General features: G+C 42.3%; 1 protein-coding gene across 5 annotated transcripts in view; it reads left to right on the forward strand.

The window, feature by feature from the left end:
- Positions 1-269: 269 nt before the first annotated feature.
- Positions 270-23895, forward strand: part of LOC121578146 (contactin-2) — an 87316-nt gene continuing 63690 nt past the window's right edge. The window contains exons 1-3 of one of the 5 annotated variants that reach the window (XM_041892294.2): positions 270-766; positions 2589-2646; positions 3341-3498. The gene's annotated coding sequence lies outside the window, so the exon portion shown is untranslated. Of the gene's footprint in view, positions 767-2582; positions 2647-3340; positions 3499-23895 lie in introns of all 5 variants that reach the window. The other 4 variants (XM_041892292.2, XM_041892291.2, XM_041892295.2 and 1 more) reach the window with 4 other exon arrangements.

Genomic DNA, 23895 nt, shown 5'->3' on the forward strand with positions numbered 1-23895 from the left:
AGCCCGGTCCCACTCCGTGATGACATTGTGTGCATATTGGGGCATGAGATGTTCATTAGTGAGGTGTGAAGGGAGGGATGGGGGATGGGGTGCGGGTGTGCAGGTCACACGTTCAGAGAAACAGCGAGGGGGAGAGAAAGGGAAAGAGGGGAGGGAGGGGAATCACCGATGCTCCTATTCTAAAATGAGTAGCTGCTGCGTAGGAGAGGCAGGCAACAAAAGCGAGGCAGGCGCGTTTCATTTTTTTTCGTTTCATTTTAAAGGAGGAGAAGATAACAGAAGGTGAGAGAAGGGAGGAGAAAGGTGGGAAGGGGGTACAGCAGCGAAAGAAAAAGAAGCGGCTTTTCGCGGATGAGAACGCGCGCGCGAGAGAGAGAGAGAGAGAGAGAGAGAGAGAGAGAGAGAGAGGACATCCTAATGCGACAGGGGCTGCAGCTTGACTAAATTGCGTAGCGCAGAAGGGGGGAGACAGGAAACAGCGAGTGAGCGACGACAAACGGAGAGAGGGAGAGAGAGAGAGAGGGAGAGAGAGAGAGAGAGGGAGGGACAACAAAGATCTGTCAGATGAGGCTAGAGACGCTTCTATTATCTGAATATCCCGTGTGGTCTCCTTTATTACAGGGCGTTCTGAGCGGGCTGCATCAGTGTGTCTTGCGCATGATCAGCAGTCTACACATCCTTCTGCCGGGAGTGAACACGCATCTCAGCATCTCTCCGCCTGCAGAGAGAAATAAATAAAAACACTCGCTCTCCTCCATTAATTGAGGTAGGTAAATGCGCATTTATATTTATCTGTCGCACTATCAGATAAGATGTGTTTGTTTTCTGACCTTAACATTTGGCCGATTAAACGTTGTGTTTACCTGTCGTTGAATGGGCTTCAAAATGCACGATGTCACTTCAGCGGTTGTTGAGGTTTGGTTTTCCGTTTTTATCTCATTAGATGCAATAACTGTGTATGGGATAGAGATACGCACTTATATGCCATTTAGCATGATTATAGGTCTAGAGTTACCCCCCCCATCTCACTAAAGTGACGGGAAGCTCAGCTTAGTTCAACCTCTAGGTGGAGAAACCCCGCGGCTGCTCCCGGGGCATATAGGATACCCACAGCTTACCTTCATCATGCGCTGCTGAGGAGAACGGCTCGTGGGCAGGTGCATCGCGCGGGCGCACACCGTCGCGCACGCGCGCGCACACACACATAAGACACACCCCGCCGCCGTGTCATTTAGAGTAGACTGAGGAAATGATGAGAAGAATACAGTCCACAGTTCATATGAACGCAATCAAGCATACGTTGCCTTTTGACAGTGATGTGTACCTTTAAAGGTCTGCTAAGAGAGAGAGCGAGAGAAAGAGCGAGAGAGAGATTAGGTTGATACCCGCTAATTATCAAAATCCAGAAGAGAGCTGTTAAATTCTATAACCACTTAAAAGGAAGCGATTCCCAAACCTTCCATAACAAAGCCATCACCTACAGAGAGATGAACTTGGAGAAGAGTCCCATAAGCAAGCTGGTCCTGGGGCTCTGTTCACAAACACAAACAGACCCCACAGAGCCCCAGGACAACAACACACTTAGACCCAACCAAATCATAAGAAAACAAAAAGAGAATTACTTGACACATTGGAAAGAATTAACAAAAAAAACAGAGCAAACTAGAATGCTATTTGGCCCTAAACAGAGAGTACACAGTGGCATAATACCTGACCACTGTGACTGACCCAAACTTAAGGAAATCTTTGACTATGTACAGACTCAGTGAGCATAGCCTTGCTATTGAGAAAGGCCGCCGTAGGCAGACCTGGCTCTCAAGAGAAGACAGGCTATGTGCACACTGCCCACAAAATGAGGTGGAAACTGAGCTGCACTTCCTAACCTCCTGCCAAATGTATGACCATATTAGAGACACATATTTCCCTCAGATTACACAGATCCACAAATAATTCGAAAACAAACCCAATTCTGATAAACTCCCATATCTACGGGTTGAAATACCACAGTGTGCAATCACAGCAGCAAGATTTGTGACCTGTTGCCACAAGAAAAGGGCAACCAGTGAAGAACAAACACCATCGTAAATACAACCCATATTTATGTTGATTTATTTTCCCATTTGTACTTTAACAATTTGCACATTGTTACAACACTGTATATATGCATAATATGACATTTGTAATGTCTTTATTCTTTTGGAACTTCTGAGTGTAATGTTTACTGTTAATTTTTATAGTTAATTTTACTTTTGTTTACTATCTACTTCACTTGCTTTGGCAATGTTAACATACGTTTCCCATGCCAATTAAGCCCTTAAATTGAATTGAATTGAATTGAAATTGAATTGAATTGAGAGAAAGACAGTAGGCTGATAGTGCTGAAGGGAAAGGGCACATGCAATGTATTAATACTGTACATATCAAATGACTAATATAATGTTGAAGGACATACAGAATTCAGAACATACAGTATCTCGCTGCCTTTCCCCCAGATGGTAGAGCAACACTCCAGACAGTTCATGTTGTATGTTAATATGAATCTTTTCACATAATAGCCTTTTTGGTTTTCTCTTTATCTGGAGCGACAGCACAGTCAGTGCATAAGAAGTCAGTGCGTCTCCATACCATCAACAGAACACTTCTAAAGTAAGTTTTAATAAAATTCATAGTACTCAAAATTATTTAATAGAAACACGCAAGTTGTGAGTGGAGGGTGAAGGTACATGTTTATGCTTTTTTTATGCTCTGTTCTATTTGGCAAAGCAACACTGTAGCATTGTTGATTGTTCAATGCAGAAACAGTGAAGCATCCACGCTTGCGTTGGTGTGATAGTAACCTTAGCGGAGTTGCCAACAACAACCGGAAGTTCATGTTTTCAAGGGAAATTGAAGAAAGAGCCTGACTTCAACTTTCGGACGTTAACAAGGCGGCACTCCATTTTAACTCCTCCTTCACATTTACTGGATTGGTTGAAAAGTGCAGAAAATAACCTCCCCAACTGTTAAAAAAAATATAAAATCAAGACCAGAATGTGGAGGGGTCTAGTCTCAGGCATTTCTTCTCTACGCCTGCTACGTTAGGATGATGTGATAGTAGCCTACTTACTGGGAAGGCCGAGAGGTAAGGATAGAGGTAGTAGAGATGGGCCTCTCTCTATCACTCAGAAGAACCATAATCTAGGCATTGTGAGCCTGTGACAGTGTTGCATTGTGGTGAGAAGAGCGAGCCCTGGTGATCCGCCAGTTGAGATGTTAGCTATAGAGTTGTTACAGCGTGAATAGGCTACTCAGGCTTGAGGAGCCTTGAGGAGCTCTCTTGTTTTTTATCTCTGTGTTGCAGCAGCACGGTCCTGCTATGTGAACGCCAGCAAGGCTGTATCACCACCACCTCAACAACGACCAGGCTGAGGCCTGGACACTGTGACCGCTGTGCGCATTCACTTTCTTCTCATGTTGCTGATGATGTACTGGGGTTCCTCTCATTTTAAACTTGGCAAGGTTAGCCCTCCCTGGATGTTCCCAGCATGCTTAGCTCCATAATGCTTAAGCATGCTTAGCTCCTTTGGCCGGAGCGTCTGTCTTTCCCCCATTGGCTGTGTCTCAGTGACCCACCACCAGCTCAAAGACTCCTTCTGCTGCCTCTAACGAGGGGCTGACCACAGGGGTCAATCCTCCCTCAGAGCTCTGTGTGTCTGTATTGCGTGTGTGTGTGTGTGCGTGTGCATGCACGTACGCAGTGACTCATGGCACCAACTGCAGAGCCGTCAGAATGTCAAAACGTCTTAGAATCTTAGATCTAGAACTGATAGAAGGGAGAGGAATGCTTTGTCTTAGACTGGCAGATAGAACAGATATAATATTAGTGGAATGCTTTGTTCTGTATAGAATCCTCTCAGATTGGAAACTATAAGGCTACAGTAGAACTTGACAGACAGACTGATTGGCTTTGTGGTGCAACAACCTGGTATCAGAGCAATTCGTATTATCTGTAATTAAATCCGAGACATTTCATTTAGTATGATATGTTACGTTTCGTATGGTATGTATTATTTTGTGGATGTCCATCACCATTAGGGGTTAGGGTTAAGGTTAGGGTTAAGTTTAGGAGTTAGGTTAAAGGGTTAGGATTAGTTTTAAAATAACATTTTAAGAGGGTAAATTGTGGAAATGGGCAGGGTTTAGCAATAATTATGACTTTTTTACTGTTAAGTAGTGAAGATGGCAAATACTTTACTCAGTAAAGTCACTCCTATAGAATTCTATGGTCACTCCCACTAAGGCCAACTTGAATGGTTGATATCCCAGGCTTATATGTGCTATGTGTGCAATAGCCTGGGGACGACGTTACACCAAGAAACACTTACCTTGATGAAAGCCCCCAACCTAAAGAAATTGAAAGTGTATTTCTTCTGGAACCAAGTTACATGTTCCTCAGTACACAAACATGCACACAACAAAAACGAGCCATACCGCATGATGCTGGGCCAATTTGGTCATTTATATCACATACATAAATGCTTTGTATCATATGACGCTGTATTTACTATAAGGTCAGACACCTTTGGTCATTCATAACATACATAAAGGCTTAATGATGTAAACACAAATTTATTAACACTTAGGGAATTATCACTAACAGCTAAACAAAACATTAAAGACATGTTTAAACCATACATTTCCTTTTATTTGTAAAAAATAAATGTAAACAATAGAAATACATTACATTGAACATTACACAGGGCTGTGATTAGTGTAGCTTCTCCCTGAGCTGGCGGAATAATGGTTATTGCCTGTCTTCCTGCTGGAGGTACTGCATGTTGGTTCCAACCTTAAAGTAACAACAAAGAAAGTTAGCAGGTCTGTTAGGAAATGCCTTTGTCACACCATCTGGATAATATATATATTTTTAAAGTCATTTAGCAGACACTCTTATCCAGAGCGACTTACAGTTAGTGCATAATATTTTTTTATTTATTCATACTGGCCCCTGTGGGAATCAAACCCACAACCCTTGCGTTGCATGCGCCACGCTCTACCAACTGAGCTACACGGGGCCCATTCAATTCATATTATTATATTCCTCTTTCATTTACAAATTTCATGACTATGAGACATGGCTGTATCTAGGGGGATTTGGATCTAGCTAGCTACATTCCAGCTAGCTAGCAATTGCTGTGAAGTCACCGAAATTATTTGAAATAACAATTGAGGTAGCTACAGCATGTAACATTCAGAATCAGAATCACCTATATTCACAAAGGACATTTACATATACACAGAATTTGATTCGGTGAAATTGTGAATATAGACGATAAAGATAATATAGAGACAGAATATATTGACAAAGAATTTACGACTCCACACACTATAAACAGCAAAATACACAATACACACACATACATACATGCATTCATTGAGATGAACATTTAACAGCAGTAACCCAGCAAACAGTGAATGTCCTAAGGACATTCGGCAATGTTCCCAGTAGGAACCCTTAAGGATTTCGTCGCGACATTATCCCTCTGATGTTCTGAGAACGTTCTAAGAACGTTGCGTGATGGTCCCAAGGGAACGTTCTCTGGGTGACCTCTGTCTGCGTTGTGTCACGGTCCCCTAAAGCTCCCCTGGAAGTTCTTGAAGGTATTTGTCACATGATGGTCCCAGGTGGCCCAAACCATTCTAAATAAAGTAATGATATGGTGTGGGGGTTTTAAGGTTAGTGGTACGCTGAAGTGATAATTTCGTCAACAATAACTATGACGAAAAATATTTGTTAGCAACCTATTTTTCCTGACTAAAATTATGACAGGACGCCCTTTAAAAAAAACTATAACTATTACAAATATATTTTCATTTTAGTCTAAGAAAATGTGACGAGACGAGAATTCCACATGAGACTAATGGACATTTAATTTGACATGAAGATCCTTTTCATCTGTTTTGTCCAATCACAAGAATGGATGCATGCAGAATATTTTTCATGCAATCCTCTCATTGGCAGAATTGACATCTTTCAGTTGCTGGTCTGATTGAGCTGATCTGCTCGGCTCTCCCACATAGCTCCCAGGCGTTTGCTCCAGTCACTCGTCAATCTTTTGAACTGATGCGAAGCCAGGACACTTCACTTGTAACGTACTTCAACTAGAAACAATAATGTTTACTCTCTCTCTTGCTGTCATGTAGGTTATGTTTGCTTTGATCATATCAGAAGCTCTATTTTCCCATGTGCTCTGTAATTCCTTAATCTGTTTTGCCTCTCTCGCGCCACGGTCTGCAAAGACGAGTTGCGGCTGCTTTTCCCTATGTGAAAAACGAATGCTATTTGTTGAAAATTAGGAGTACAGTAATGTTTTTGGAAAGCTCACATTTTCCCATTTTCAAAGAAAGCACTGCACCCTTTTTTTGTATTCTGTATTTTATTCCGGATCTCCATTAGCTGCTGCCAAGGTCCAATCACAATTACATACAATAAAACAATACATAACACAATACATTATTACACACACTACTCTACCATAACAGATCTACAATACAAAATCAATAATACAGCAAATTAACAATATTAGAATGTATGTTTAGAGGGCGTGTGCCACTTCACAGTCCGCGCTGTTCCATAAGGTGTATTGTTTGTTTAATTTTACCCCCTTTTTCAATCTTGTCTCATCCCTGCAACTCCCTCGGGAGGCGAAGGTCAAGTCATGCATGCTCCGAAACATGACCCGCCAAACCACGCTTCTTAACACCCGCACCAATGTGTTGGAGGAAACACCATTCACCTGATAACTGAGGTCAGCCTGCATGTGCCCGGCCCGCCACAAGGAGTCGCTAGAGCACAATGAGCCAAGTAAAGCCCCCCCCCCCTGCAAAACCCTCCCCTAACCCAGACGACGCTGGGTCAATCGTGCACAGCCTGATCACAGCCGGTTGTGATACAGCACAGGATCGAACCCGGGTCTGTAGTGACGCCTCTAGCACTGTGATACAGTGCCTTAGACCGCTGCGCCACTCGGGAGGCCTCTATTATCTGTTTTTAAATCAGATTTTACTGCTTGACTGAGTTACATGATGTGGAATAGAGTTCAATGGAGTCATGGCTCTATGTAGTACTGTGCATTTCCCGTAGTCTGTGGTGGACTTTGGGACTGTGAGGAGACCCCTGGTGGCATGTCTTGTGGGGTATGTATGGGTATCTGAGCTGTGCGCTAGTCGCTTAAACAGACAGCTCTGTGATTTCAACATGTCAATACCTCTCACAACGACAAGCCCTTGATGGTTAATTATGGGGATCAAATCACAGCTGTAAATTGTTCAACCTGTAGCTAAGACTTTATATAGCCTATATGGTTAATTATGACTGGCATTGGTTACAATCTGCCACATATCAATGTACATTGAGGCCATAGTAGGCCTAGTTGGACAAGGGTATCTACAGTGCATTCGGAAAGTATTCAGACCCCATGACTTTTTCCAAATTTTGTTACGTTACAGCCTTATTCTACAATGGATTAAATCAATCTACACACAATCCCCCTTAATGACAAAGCGAAAACAGGTTTTTAGAAATGTTTGCAAATGTATTAAAAATAAAAAAGAGAGGTGCATCCTGTTTCCATTGATCATCCTTGAGATGATTATACAACTTTATTGAAGTCCAACTGGTATAAATTCAATTGATTGGACATGATTTTAAAAGGCACACATCTGTCTATATAAGGTCCCACAGTTGCCAGTGCATGTCAGAGCAAAAACCAAGCCATGAGGTGAAAGGAATATCCCGTAGAGCTCTGAGACAGGACTGTGTCGAGGCACAGATCTGGGGAAGGGTACCAAAACATTTCTGCAGCATTGAAGGTCCCCAAGAACACAGTGGCTTCCATCATTCTTAAATGGAAGAAGTTTAGAACCACCAAGACTCTTCCTAGAGCTGGCCGCCCGACCAAACTGAGCAATCGGGGGAGAAGGGCCTTGGTGAGGGAGGTGACCAAGAACCCGATGGTCACTCTGACAGACCTCCAGCATTCCTCTGTGGAGATGGGAGAATCTTCCAGAAGGACAACTATCTCTGCAGCACTCCACCAATAAGGCCTTTATGGTAGAGTGGCCAGATGGAAGCCACTCCTCAGTAAAAGGCACATGACAGCTGGCTTGGAGTTTTCCAAAAGGCACCTAAAGGACCTCTTAGATCATGAGAAACAAGATTCTCTGGTCTGATGAAACCAAGATTGAACTCTATGGCCTGAATGCCAAGCGTCACGTCTGGAGGAAACATGGCACCATCCCTACGGTGAAGCATGGTGGTGACAGCATGATGCTGTGGGGATGTTTATCAGCGGCAGGGACTGGGAAACTAGTCAGGATCGAGGGAAAGATGAACGGAGCAAAGTACGGAGAGATCCTTGATAAAAACCTGCTCCAGAGCGGTGTGCCAAGCTTGTAGCGTCATACCCAAGAAGACTCTAGGCTGTAATCGCTGCCAAAGGTGCTTCAACAAAGTACTGAGTAAAGGGTCTGAATACTTATGTAAATGTGATATTTCAGGTTTTTATTTGTAATACATTTGCAAAAATGTCTAAAAAACGTATTTTGCTTTGTTATTATGGGGTGTTGTGTGTAGATTGATGAGGGAAAACAACTATTTAATCAATTTTAGAGTAAGGCTGCAACGTAACAAAATGTGGAAAACGTCAAGGTGTCTGAATACTTTCCGAATGCACTGTAAATGTGCACGTGATGGAAGTTAGAGGTAGCCTAATATTTAATAGAAAAAAATGCCCTGAAGTGTCTGTGACCAAAACTAAACAAACATTGTCCAGAGTTTTAGTCGACTGATAATAACTAAAAGGATGAAATGATTAAAATGTGACTGAGGCTAAAAGGTATTTTAAGACTAAACCTAAGACTAAAACTAAATCTCAAATAGCTGCCTAAATTAGTTCTACTACATGGTTCAGCTAAAATACTGTAAAAATATTTAATCAATGACAATATGATTACATTTCACATGATCACTTAAAGGAACTGCATGGTCATATTATGTAAGGGATAAATGTCCAGAGTTCATTTTTCCAAGGTAATGTACAGAATGGAGACATTTATCCTGCTTATACCACAGTTGTCAAAGATAACAATACTAAGGCACACATTTACCGGTATATATAAAAAAAAGTGTTAATATTGTCATTCATATAAGCAAATTAATACTTTCTCATCTTTTGGTTGTTTGATTAGTTCCGTTGACATACTCACTGGCAACGTCCTTCTCCCTTCCTTGCTAGCTAGCTAGCTAGCTAGCTATGGCTAACACAGTTATGACCTCTGCATCAAGAATAACAGCAAAGTAGCTGTTTTCTATTGACATTTATTTGAATACATCCATAACAATGAGCTGATAATGCCAGATTTTGCCTGGAATAGCTAGAAAAGTTTGCCTTCTCATCAGGACACTCAACACTGTTCATTACGAGGAGATTGCATTGCATATCAATCACTAGCCTAGAAGCTAGCTAAATAGTTTGTTGCTCGCAAACCTGCCAATATGACAACTGAATTCAAAAATAACAGTTGCTGAAAACAGCTGGTCAAACTAGAAATGTGGGAGGATTTGACAGCATAGTGCCACTTGCATCATGACTGCCACAGTAGGGACCAGAGAAATTCATGTTCATCACTCACCACGCTAGGTCATCAGATGCTCAAAAAAAACATGTCTGTGTAAAAACAAATAAATGCTAGCTAGCCAACTAGCTAAGTTTTTCCTTGTTGGACCTGTGTTTACAATGTATCCAATTACGGTTTGTGTGGTTGTTGGTTTACCTTTCTGTAACTTTGTAGCAAGTACAGTCTGCATGTGTAAGCGCTTATTAAGTCATGATTGCAAGGTGTCCCGATATCTTTTCCAACTGTCCCAATATCTTTTCACAACTGTCCCGTTATCTGGTTTAAATGTCCATTCTAGAGTGCCCTTCTAGCCAAATCAGTTATTCATACAGACATAGTGGCATAGCAGGAAGATTGGAACGCTGTGAACCAAGAAGTTGTGAGTTCAAATCCCAGGTGAAGACGTGTGAAATAATAATTATTGTATGAGTAAACACAGTGGTCTGAGGTACTTAAGTAAAAATACTTGAAAGTACTATTTAAGTAGTTTTTTGTGGTATCTGTACTTTACTTTACTATTTATATTTTGAGAACTTTTACTTTTACTTCACTACATTCCTAAAGAAAATATTGTACTTTTTACTCCATACATTTTCCCTGAAGTACTCTTGAATGCTTAGCAGGACAGGAAAATGGTCAAATTCACACACTTATCAAGAGAACACATGGTCATCCTTACTGCCTCTGGTCTGGCGGACTCACTAAACACAAATTCATCTTTTGTAAATAATGTCTCAGTGTTGGAGTGTGCCCCTGGCTATCCGAAAATTTCAAAAACAAGACAATTGTGCCGTCTGCTTTGCTAAATAATAGGAATTATAAATTATTTATACTTTTACTTTTACTTTTGATACTTAAGTACATTTTATCAATTACATTTACTTTTGATACTTAAGTATATTTAAAACCAAATACTTTTAGACTTTTACTCAAGTAGTATTTTACTGGCTGACTTTCACTTATACTTGAGTAACTTTCTATTAAGGTATCTATACTTTTACTCAAGTATGACAATTGGGTACTTTTTCCACCACTGAGTAAACATATGAAATGTATGTCAAATATGTAATTGTAAACCACTGTATGTTAAAAGGTGTGTGTGTATACCAGAAGTCCTCACAAGAATAGTAAACCAACAAGTGTAAACCTCCAGGAGACCATGACACAATGTCCATGGGACAAACTGTGAACTAAACAAAAACTCTAAGGGACCATGACTACTTTAGACATCCTAATGACTCATTATTGTTTGCAGGGAACTATTGCAGATGACATGTTAAATAATAGAGCTTACAGATTCATGCAGGTCTATCAGTGTGTGTCTATGACTGTACGTGTGTACATTTAAATGTGTGCTTGTGAGTATCTATGTATGACTATTCCTGTATGATGTGCATGAGTTTGTTTGTGTTGTAATTGGCAGTGGGTTGTGGTACAGTGCCTTCAGAAAGTATTCACACCCCTTGACTTTTTCCACATTTTGTTGTGTTACAGTCTGAATTAAAAATGGATTACATTGAGATTATTTTGTCACTGGCCTACACACAACACCCCATAATGTTAAAGTGGGAATATGTTTTTCAATTTTTTAAACAAATTAATAAAAAATGAAAAGCTGAAATATCTTGAGTCAATAAGTATTCAACCCCTTTGTTATGGCAAGCCTAAATAAGTTCAGGAGTAACAATTTGCTTAACAAGTCACAAAATAAGTTGCATGGACTCACTCTGTGTGCAATAATAGTGTTTAACATGATTTTTGAATGGCTACCTTATGTCTGTATTCCACACCCACAATTATCTGTAAGGTCCCTCAGTCGTGCAGTGAATTTCAAACACAGATTCAACCACAAAGACCAGGGAGGTTTTCCAATGCCTCGCAAAGAAAGGCACTTATTGGTAGATGGATAATAAAAAGCAGACATTGAATATCCCTTTGAGCATGGTGACATTATTAATTACACTTTGGATGGTGTACGAATACACCCAGTCACTACAAAGTTACAGGTGTCCTTCCTAACTCAGTTGCCAGAGAGGAAGGAAACCGCTCAGGGATTTCACCATGAGGCGAATGGTGACTTTAAAACAGTTACAGAGTTGAATGGCTGTGATAGGAGAAAACTGAGGATGGATCAACAACATTGTAGTTACTCCACAATAATAGCCTAATTGACAGAGTGAAAAGAAGGAAGCCTGTACAGAATACAAATATTCCAAAACATGCATCCTGTTTGCAACAAGGCACTAAAGTAATACTGCAAAAAAAAGTTGGCAAAGCAATTAACTTTTTGTCCTGAATACAAAGGGTTATGTTTGGGGCAAATCCAATACAAGACATTACTGAGTACCACTCTCCATATTTTCAAGCATAGTGGTGGCTGCATCTCAATATGGGTATGCTTGTAATCGTTAAGTGCTGGGGAGTTTTTCAGGATAGAAAATAAATGGAATGGCGCTAAGCACAGGCAAAATCCTAGAGAAAACCTGGTCCATTCTGCTTTCCAGCAGACACTGGGCAATGAATTCACCTTTCAGCAGGACAATAATCTAGAACCAAATCTACACTAGAGTTGCTTACCAAGAAGACAGTGAATGTTCCTGAGTGGCCAAGTTACAGTTTTGACTTAAATCTACATGACAATCTATGACAAGACCTGAAAATGGTTGTTTAGCAATGACCATCAACCAATTTGACAGAGCTTGAAGAATTTTGAAAAAGATAATGGGCAAATGTTGCACAATCCAGGTGTGGAAAGCTCTTGGAGACTTACCCAGAAAGACTCACATCTGTAATCGCTGCCAAAGGTGCTTCTACAAAGTATTGACTCAGGGGTGTTAATACTTACAGTGCATTCAGAAAGTATTCAGACACTCTGACTTTTTCCACATTTTGTTACGTTACAGTCTTATTCTAAAATTGATTAAATTGTTTTTTCCCCCCCTCATCAATCTACACACAATTCCCCATAATGACAAAGCAAAAACTGTTTTAATAAATTTTAGTAAAGTAAAAATTGAAAGATAACATTTACATACAGTACCAGTCAAAAGTTTGGACACACCTACTTATTCAAGGGTTTTTCTTTATTTTTACTCTTTTTTACATTGTAGAATAATAGTGAAGACATCAAAACTATGAAATAACACTTATGGAATCTTGTAGTAACCAGAAAAGTGTTAAACAAATCAAATATATTTTATACTTGAGATTCTTCAAATAGTCACCCTTTGACTTGATGACAGCTTTGCACACTCTTGGCATTCTCTCAACCAGCCTCACCTGGAATGCTTTTCCAACAGTCTTGAAGGTGTTCCCACATATGCTGAGCACTTGTTGGCTGCTTTTCCTTCACTCTGCTGTCCGACTCATCCCAAACCATCTCAATTGGGTTGAGTTCGTGGGATTGTAGAGGCCAGGTCATCTGATGCAGCACTCCATCACGCTCCTTCTATGTAAAATAGTCCTTACACAGCCTGGAGGTGTGTTGTGTCATTGTCCTGTTGAAAAACAAATGATAGTCCCGCTAAGCCCCAACCAGATGGGATGGCGTATCGCTGCAGAATGCTGTGGTAGCCATGCTGGTTAAGTGTGCCTTGAATTCTAAATAAATCACAGACAGTGTCACCAGCAAAGCAACCCCACACCATAACACCTCCTCCTCCATGCTTTACGGTGGGAACTACACATGCTAAGATTGTCCGTTCACCCACACCGCGTCTCACAAAGACACGGCGGTTGGAACCAGAAATCTCCAATTTGGACTCCAGACCAAAGGACAAATATCCACCGGTCTAATGTCCATTGCTCGTGTTTCTTGGCCCAAGCAGGTCTCTTCTTCTTATTTGTGTCCTTCAGTAGTGGTTTCTTTGCAGCAATTCGACCATGAAGATCTGATTCACACAGTCCCCTCTGAACAGTTGATGTTGAGATGTGTCTGTTACTTGAACTCTGTGAAGCATTTATTTGGGCTGCAATTTCTGAGGCTGGTAACTCTAATGAACTTATCCTCTGCAGCAGATGTAACTCTGGGTCTTCCATTCCTGTGGCGGTACTCATGAGAGCCAGATTCATCATAGCGCTTGATGGTTTTTGCGAGTGCACTTGAAGAAACTTTCAAAGTTCTTGAAATGTTCCGTATTGACTGACCTTCATGTCTTAAAGTAATAATGGACTGTCGTTTCTCTTTGCTTATTTGAGCTGTTCTTGCCATAATATGGACTTGGTCTTTTACCAAATAGGGCTATCTTCTGTATACCCCACTACCTTGCCGCAACACATCTGATTGGCTCAAACGCATTAAGAAGGAAAGAAATTCCACAAATTAACTTTTAAGAAGGCACACCTGTTAATTGAAATGCATTCCGGGTTACTACCTCATGGAGCTGGTTGAGAGAATGCCAAGAGTGTGCAAAGCTGTCATCAAGGCAAAGGGTGGTTATTTGAAGAATCTCAAATATATATTGTTTAACACTTTTTTGGTTACTACATGATTCCATATGTGTTATTTCATAGTTTTGATGTCTTCAATATTATTTTAAAATGTGACAAATAGTAAAAATAAAGAAAAACCCTTGAATGAGTCGGTGTGTCCAAACTTTTAAATGGTACTGTAAGTATTCAGACCCTTTACTCAGTACTTTGTTGAAGTATCTTTGGTAGAAATTATGAGGCTACAAGCTAGGCACACCTGTATTCGGGGAGTTTCTCCTATTATTTTCTGCAGATCCTCTCAAGCTCTGTCAGGTTGGATGGGGAGCGTAGCGGCACAGCTATATTCAGGTCTCTCCAGAGATGTTAGATCGGGTTCAAGTCCGGGCTCTGGCTGGGCCACTCATGGACATTCAGAGACTTGTCCCAAAGCCACTCCTGCATTGTCTTGACTGTGTGCTCAGGGTTGTTGTCCTGTTGGAAGGTGAACCTTCGACCCAGTCTGATGTCCTGAGCGCTCTGGAGCAGGTTTTCATCAAGCATCTCTCTGTACTTTGCTCCGTTCATCTTTCCCTCAATCCTGACTAGTCTCCCAGTCCCTGCCGCTGAAAAACATCCACACAGCATGATGGTGCCACCACCATGCTTCACCGTAGGGTTGGTGGCAGGTTTCCTCCCGACGTGACGCTTGGCATTCAGGCCAAAGAGTTCAATCTTGGTTTCATCAGACCAGAGAATCTTGTTTCTCATGGTCTGAGAGTCCTTTAGGTGCCTTTTGGCAAAGTCCAAGTGGGCTGTCATGTGCCTTTTACTGAGGAGTGGCTTCCGTCTGGCCACTCTACCATAAAGGCCTTATTGGTGGAGTGCTGCAGAGATGGTTGTCCTTCTGGAAGATTCTCCCATCTCCACAGAGGAACTCTGGAGCTCTGTCAGAGTGACCATTGGGTTCTTGATCACCTTCCTGACCAAGGCCCTTCTCCCCCGATTGCTCAGTTTGGCCGGGCGGCCAGCTCTAGGGAGAGTCTGGGTGGTTCCAAACTTCTTCCATTTAAGAATGATGGAGGCCACTGTGTTCTTGGGGGCCTTCAATGCTGCAGAAATGTTTTGGTACCCTTCCCCAGATCTGTGCCTCGACACAATCCTGTCTCGGAGCTCTACAGGCAAATCCTTCGACCTCATGGCTTTGGTTTTGCTCTGACATGCACTGTCAACTGTGGGACCTTATATAGACAGGTGTGTGCCTTTCCAAATCATGTCCAATCAATTGAAATTACCACAGGTGGACTCCATTCAAGTTGCATAAACATCTCAAGGATGATCAATGGAAACAGGATTCACCTGAGCTCAATTACGAGTCTCATAGCAAAGGGTCTGAATACTTATGTTAATGTAATAACTTATTACATTTAGCAGAAAACGTTATTATATTTACCAGGTTTATTACATATCTATTGTTATTACAAATAGAAAAGTTATTACATATACCGTTGTTACAGGCTCTATGTGCGATGGAATGAGATATCAGTCATTCAGTCTCTCCAGACGATTCCTCTGGACCATCTCTGCCCTGACCTTCCAGTCTCTGTCTAGAGCAGTGGTCACCAACTGGTTGATCGCGATCGACTGGTCGATCTTCAAGGCATTCCTTGTTGATCACCAACATTTCTGTAGAAAAGCCAACGATAATGGCCTGCGGTCCTTTTATATTTTATTTTCTGCTGTTGGCAGAAAGCCCTGCGCACCGGGTAGTTTTCCCATTTTGCACCATTTTATTTGTCCGGCAGACCGGGAGATCTGTGGTTAATCGAGTTTGACCACTGCACTGGCATATCTGATAGCTCAAATCACTGTGCCTACAGCTTCCACGACCCTGGCCACAGCAAAGTTTGATACTAGCCTACGTGAGATTTCATAACTTTTAAAACCATGATCAGAGAGAGACTGCCGAAGAGTTTACGTTTTTATTCAGCACTGTCAACACTGTTTTTATTCAACACTCTTAATAAACATTAAACACACTTCTCCCTACTTCCACTCGGCTGCAGCTGCAATAAATGAGTAGCCAAGTGTATTGATAACCCAGTGTTTTTATTATTATTAGTGGCTCGCTGTGTCTATTTTAATATCAAGGAATATTTAACTTTCTCTGGTCATAGGAACATCATTTGTGCATGAGGCAGATGCGGTGCGACTCGAGTTTCGCCATCAGGTGGAAGACAGTGTCCCCTCTCTCTGGTCAGTCTCATTGGAGGAATGGAAGAAGACAGCAGGGACCGTGAGAGGCGGACCCTCTGCTGCTCTCTCCCTCCCTCCGCTGAGACTAATGCCGTGTTCAAAACAACTGGGAAATCAGAATTCGGAAATCTCTGACGTCAGTGCATTCAAGACAACTGGGAACTCGAAAAAAAACTAGATCCCCCTGGGAAAAAATGGTTTTGAATGGTCATGCAACTAGGAATTTCAAGTCAGAAACCATGGTATCTTTCTAGAGCTCTGACTCTCCGACCTGAAGATCACTGATGTCATGATTTGACCTCGTTTTTTTCCCAAGTTCCCAGTTGTCTTGAAAGCACCGTGAGCATGAGATGCAGGTACCATCAGTCCAATAAAATAAACAATAAAATTATTTGCAAATTATTTCAATTTTTGCTCAGCTGTGCCTCGCGAGTGCTACATCAACTGATCTATTTTGTTATCAAAGCTCGAGTTTTAAAATATAATATGGTCTGAGAAGAACCATATTGGCAGGCCAGGCATATACAGTGTGGAAAAAATGTATTTAGTCAGCCACCAATTGTGCAAGTTCTCCCACTTAAAAAGATGAGAGAGGCCTGTAATTTTCATCATAGGTACACGTCAACTATGACAGACAAATAGAGATTTTTTTTCTCCAGAAAATCACATTATAGGACTTTTAATGAATTTATTTGCAAATTATGGTGGAAAATAAGTATTTGGTCATTTACAAACAAGCAAGATTTCTGGCTCTCACAGACCTGTAACTTCTTCTTTAAGAGGCTCCTCTGTCCTCCACTCGTTACCTGTATTAATGGCACCTGTTTGAACTTGTTATCAGTATAAAAGACACCTGTCCACAACCTCAAACAGTCACACTCCAAACTCCACTATGGCCAAGACCAAAGAGCTGTCAAAGGACACCAGAAACAAAATTGTAGACCTGCACCAGGCTGGGAAGACTGAATCTGCAATAGGTAAGCAGCTTGGTTTGAAGAAATCAACTGTGGGAGCAATTATTAGGAAATGGAAGACATAAAAGACCACTGATAATCTCCCTCGATCTGGGGCTCCACGCAAGATCTCACCCCGTGGGGTCAAAATGATCACAAGAACGGTGAGCAAAAATCCCAGAGGTGACCACACGGGGGGACCTAGTGAATGACCTGCAGAGAGCTGGGACCAAAGTAACAAAGCCTACCATCAGTAACACACTATGCTGCCAGGGACTCAAATCCTGCAGTGCCAGACGTGTCCCCCTGCTTAAGCCAGTACATGTCCAGGCCCGTCTGAAGTTTGCTAGAGTGCATTTGGATGATCCAGAAGAGGATTGGGAGAATGTCATATGGTCAGATGAAACCAAAATATAACTTTTTGGTAAAAACTCAACTCGTCGTGTTTGGAGGACAAAGAATGCTGAGTTGCATCCAAAGAACACCATACCTACTGTGAAGCATGGGGGTGGAAACATCATGCTTTGGAGCTGTTTTTCTGCAAAGGGACCAGGACGACTGATCCGTGTAAAGGAAAGAATGAATGGGGCCATGTATCGTGAGATTTTGAGTGAAAACCTCCTTCCATCAGCAAGGGCATTGAAGATGAAACGTGGCTGGGTCTTTCAGCATGACAATGATCCCAAACACACCGCCCGGGCAACGAAGGAGTGGCTTCGTAAGAAGCATTTCAAGGTCCTGGAGTGGCCTAGCCAGTCTCCAGATCTCAACCCCATAGAAAATCTTAGGAGGGAGTTGAAAGTCTGTGTTGCCCAGCGACAGCCCCAAAACATCACTGCTCTAGAGGAGATCTGCATGGAGAAATGGGCCAAAATACCAGCAACAGTGTGTGAAAACCTTGTGAAGACTTACAGAAAACGTTTGACCTGTGTCATTGCCAACAAAGGGTATATAACAAAGTATTGAGAAACTTTTGTTATTGACCAAATACTTATTTTCCACCATAATTTGCAAATAAATTCATAAAAAATCCTACAATGTGATTTTCTGGATTTTTTTTCCTCATTTTGTCTGTCATAGTTGACGTGTACCTATGATGAAAATTACAGGCCTCTCTCATCTTTTTAAGTGGGAGAACTTGCACAATTGGTGGCTGACTAAATACTTTTTTCCCCACTGTAGCCAATATGCTGGGATAATGTAATGCACAAACCTAATTCCTACAGAACTGTTTTTATTGGATTAATGTAAAATTTTTAAAGTCATGTTTAAAAAAAAATCTGAGCTGTAGATCTCGGCTTGCTTTTTGACTGCGAAAGTGATCTTGTGCAAATAGTCCGGGTAGCCATGATTAGCTGTTCAGGAGTCTTATGGCTTGGGAGTAGAAGCTGTTGAGAAGCTTTTTGGACCTAGACTTGGCACTCCGGTACCGCTTGCCGTGCGGTAGCAGAGAGTCTAGGGTGGCTTGAGTCTTTGACGATTTTTAGGGCCTTCCTCTGACACCGCCTGGTATAGAGGTCCTGGATGGTAGGAAGCTTGACCCTAGTGATGTACTGGGCCGTTCGCACTACCCTCTGTAGTGCCTTGCGGTCGGAGGCCAAGCAGATGCCATACCAGGCGGTGATGCAACCAGTCAGGATGCTCTCGATGGTGCAGCTGTATAACTTTTTGAGGATCTGAGGACCCATGCCAAATCTTTTCAGTTTCCTGAGGGGGAATAGGTTTTGTCATGCCCTCTTCACGACTGTCTTGGTGTGTTTGGACTATGGTAGTTTCGTTGGTGATGTGGACACCAAGGAACTTGAAGCTCTCAACCTGTTCCACTACAGCCCCGTCGATGAGAATGGGGGCGTGCTCAGTCCTCTTTATTTTCCTGTAGTCCACAATCATCTCCTTTGTCTTGATCACGTTGAGGGAGAGGTTGTTATCCTGGCACCACACGGCCAGGTCTCTGACCTCCTCCTATAGGCTGTCTCATCGTTGTCGGTGATCAGGCTACCACTGTTGTGTCGTCGGCAAACTTGATGATGGTGTTGGAGTCGTGCCTGGCCAATCTGTCATGGTTGAACAGGGAGTACAGGAGGGGACTGAGCACGCACCCCTGAGGGGCCCCTGTGTTGCGGATCAGCGTGGCAGATGTGTTGTTACCTACCCTTACCACCTGGGGGCGGCCCGTCAGGAAGTCCAGGATCCAGTTGCAGAGGGAGGTGTTTAGTCCCAGGATCCTTAGCTTAGTGATGAGCTTTGAGTGCACTATGGTGTTGAACGCTGAGCTGTAGTCAATGAATAGCATTCTCACGTAGGTGTTCCTCTTGTCCAGGTGGGAAAGGGCAGTGTGGAGTGCAATATAGATTGCATCATCTGTGGATCTGTTGGGGCGGTATGCAAATTGGAGTGGGTCTAGGGTTTCTGGGATAATGGTGTTGATGTGAGCCATGACCAGCCTTTCAAAGCACTTCATGGCTACAGACGTGAGTGCTATGGGTCGGTAGTCATTTAGGCAGGTTATCTTAGTGTCCTTGGGCACAGGGACTATGGTGGTCTGCTTGAAACATGTTGGTATTACAGACTCAGTCAGGGACATGTTGAAAATGTCAGTGAAGACACTTGCCAGTTGGTCAGCACATGCTCGGAGTACACGTACTGGTAATCCATCTGGCCCTGCGGCCTTGTGAATGTTGACCTGCTTAAAAGTCTTACTCACATCGGCTACGGAGAGCGTGATCACATAGTCATCCGGAACAGCTGATGCTCTCATACATGCTTCAGTGTTGCTTGCCTCGAAGCGAGCATAGAAGTGATTTAGCTCGTCTGGTAGGCTTGTGTCACTGGGCAGTTCGCGGCTGTGCTTCCCTTTGTAGTCTGTAATAGTTTTCAAGCCCTGCCACATCCGACGAACGTCAGAGCCAGTGTAGTACGATTCAGTCTTAGTCCTGTATTGACTCTTTGCCTGTTTGATGGTTCGTTGGAGGGCATAGCGGGATTTCTTATAAGCTTCCGGGTTAGAGTCCCGCTCCTTGAAAGCAGCAGCTCTACCCTTTAGCTCAGTGCGGATGTTGCCTGTAATCCATGGCTTCTGGTTGGGGTATGTACGTACGGTCACTGTGGGGACGACGTCATCGATGCACTTATTGATTAAGCCAGTGACTGATGTGGTGTACTCCTCAATGCTATCTGAAGAATCCTGGAACATATTCCAGTCTGTGCTAGCAAAACAGTCCTGTAGTTTAGCATCTGCGTCATCTGACCACTTTTTTATTAACCGAGTCACAGGTGCTTCTTGCTTTAGTTTTTGCTTATAAGCAGGAATCAGGAGGATAGAGTTATGGTTGGATTTGCCAAATGGAGGGCGAGGGAGAGCTTTGTATGCGTCTCTGTGTATGGAGTAAAGGTGGTCTAGAGTTTTTTTTCCTCTGGTTACCAATTTAATATACTGATAGAAATTAGGTAGAACGGATTTAAGTTTCCTTGCATTAAAGTCCCCGGCCAGTAGGAGCGCTGCCTCTGTGTTGGTAGATAGACAGCTACAAAAAATATAGATGAAAACTCTCTTGGTAAATAGTGTTGTCTACAGCTTATCATGAGATACTCTACCTCAGGCGAGCAAAACCTCGAGACTTCCTTAGTATTAGATTTTATGCACCAGCTGTTGTTTACAAATATACACAGACCGCCACCCCTTGTCTTACTGGAGTCAGCCGTTCTATCCTGCCGATGTAGCGTATAGCCTGCTAGCTGTATGTTATCCATGTCGTCGTTCAGCTACGACTCGGTGAAACATAAGATATTACAGTTTTTAATGTCCCGTTGGTAGGATAACCTTAATCTTAGGTCATCCAAATTGTTTTCAAATGATTGAACATTGGCTAATAGGATTGATGGAAGAGGCAGTTTACTCACGCACCGTCGGATCCTTACAAGGCACCCCGACCTACGTCCACGATATCTCCATCTCTTTCTCATGCGAATGACTGGGATTTGGGCCTTGACGGGTGTCTGTAGAATGTCCTTCGCGTCCGACTCGTTGAAGAAAAAATAATTGTCCAATACGAGGTGAGTAATCGCTGTCCTGATATCCAGAAGCTCTTTTTGGTCATAAGAGACGATGGCAGAAACATTATGTACAGAATAAATTACAAATAACGTGAAAAAACACACATAATAGTACAATTGGTTAGAGGGCTGTAAAACGGCAGCCATCTTCTCCGGCGCCAGCAGTCAAGTTCTTGTCCAATGTATGCCAGCAGTCAAGTTCTTGTCCAATGAGAGCATACATTTGTTCAGAACCTCTGCGCGCTCTCTCTCTCTCTCTCTCTCTCTCTCTCTCTCTCTCTCTCTCTCTCTCTCTCTCTCTCGTTCTTTCTCTGCTGAGGTCTCAGTCGTAACACTCTTGTTCTGAACTCCCAACCCGCCAGCAGGGAACAGTGGTTTGGTGTTCTATCCCGGCTACACGCCATCTCTCCCAGTCATCTTATCTCTCATGCAGAGATGAATGAGTTCAATGGGTCTGATTCCCACTCACACAGACACACACACATACACAACTCCTCTTCACACACATTCCACTTTCATCTTGGTCAGTGTGATAATGTGCGTGATTAATAGTTTGAGGGGCTAGACTGTTGAGCTTGTGACACTTGTTCTCTCTGGCTCAGTGCAGTAGGGACTGTTGAGACTGTGACACTTGTTATGACCATGGGTGATTAGATGTGACCAATCTGACTGAGCTCTGATCTGGTCTCACACTGCTGGGGAGTCCACACACATCCCTATGAATTAGCCTTTTAAGCACTCTGTAAATGGAGAACTGAGTGGCAGACAGAAAGCTGTGTGTTTGTATGTGTTTGGGGTGTGTGTGTGTGTGTGTGTGTGTGTGTGTGTGTGTGTGTGTGTGTGTGTGTGTGTGCGCGTGCATGTTTGTCTGCAACCACACATGTGAAATGTGTTTGAAATGTGTGAAGTGAAGAGTCATGTATGTGCTTTTTTTGCTGTCACTATAAATTTGTGTGTGTCAGATCTGTGTGTTTGGGTGCGTGCATATTCCATCCAAATTTGGTCTGTGAAAGTTCCAAGAACATTAGTTAGGTCGCTGCAAATGTTTTCATAACACAAAAACTGTCCAGTTGTGCTGATGATTTATAGAACCTTTGTATAAAACGTTTGACTGATGTTGCAAAAACTGTCCACAAAAACTGTCCAGTTGTGCCGATGATTCTACAATGTTTATTTTAGGGTGCAAAAAACATTCACCTGATGTTACAAGAACGTTCCCAGAACACATTTAGTCTGTTCTTTAAAGGTCCCCAGAATGTTTCATTAGGTTGCGGGAACAGTCTGGTGAGAACATTGTGGGGACATCACAAAAGATATGTTCCCAAACACAAAAACTGTCCAGTTGTGCGGATGATTCTTCAATGTTTCTTTTAGGGTGCAAAAAATATTCACCTGATGTTACAAGAATGTTCCCAGAACACATTTTGTCTGTTCTTTAAAGGTTCCCAGAATGTTTCAATGGGTTGCGGGAACAGTCTGGTGAGAACATTGAGGGGACATCACAAAATATATGTTTCCAAAACACAAAAACTGTCCAGTTGTGCGGATGATTCTGCAATGTTTCTTTTGGCGTGCAGAAAACATTAACCCGATGTTACAAGAACGTTTCCAGAACACATTTTGCATGTTCTTTAAAGGTTCCCAGAATGTTTCATTAGGTTGCGGGAACAGTCTGGTGAGAACATTGTGGAGACATCACAAAAGATATGTTCCCAAAACACAAAAACTGTCCAGTTGCGGGGATGATTCTGCAATGTTTATTTTAGGGTGCAAAAAACATTCACCTGATGTTACAAGAACGTTCCCAGAACACATTTTGTCTGTTCTTTAAAGGTCCCCAGAATGTTTCATTCGGTTGCGGGAACAGTCTGGTGAGAACTTTGTGGGGACATCACAAAAGATATGTTCCCAAAACACAAAAACTGTCCAGTTGTGCGGATTATTCTGCAATGTTTATTTTAGGGTGCAAAAAACATTCACCTGACGTTACAAGAACGTTCCCTGCACATATTTTGTTTGTTCTTTAAAAGGTTCCCAAAATATTTATTTATGTTTTAGGAACATTGTGGGGATATGACAAGAGATACAGTGCATACAGGAAAGTATTCAGACCCCTTCACTTTTTCCACATTTTGTAACGTTACAGCCTTATTCTAAAATGGATTCAATTGTTTTTACTTGTCATCAATCTACACACAATACCCCATAATGACAAACCAAAAACAGGTTTTTAGAATTTTGTGCAAATGTGTATATATATATATATATATATATATATATATATAAATGGAAATATTACATTTACAAAAGTATTCAGACCCTTTACTCAGTACTTTGTTGAAACACCTTTGGCAGCGATTACAGCCTCGAGTCTTCTTGGGTATGACGCTACAAGCTTGGCACACCTGTATTTGGGGAGTTTCTCCTATTCTTCTCTGAAGATCCTCTCAAGCTCTGTCGGGTTGGATGGGGAGCGTAGCGGCACAGCTATTTTCAGGTCTCTCCAGAGATGTTCAATCGGGTTCAAGTCCGGGCTCTGACTGGGCCACTCAAGGACATTCAGAGACTT

The sequence above is a fragment of the Coregonus clupeaformis genome, chromosome 12 (assembly GCF_020615455.1).
Source record: "Coregonus clupeaformis isolate EN_2021a chromosome 12, ASM2061545v1, whole genome shotgun sequence".
Taxonomy (NCBI): Eukaryota; Metazoa; Chordata; class Actinopteri; order Salmoniformes; family Salmonidae; genus Coregonus; species Coregonus clupeaformis.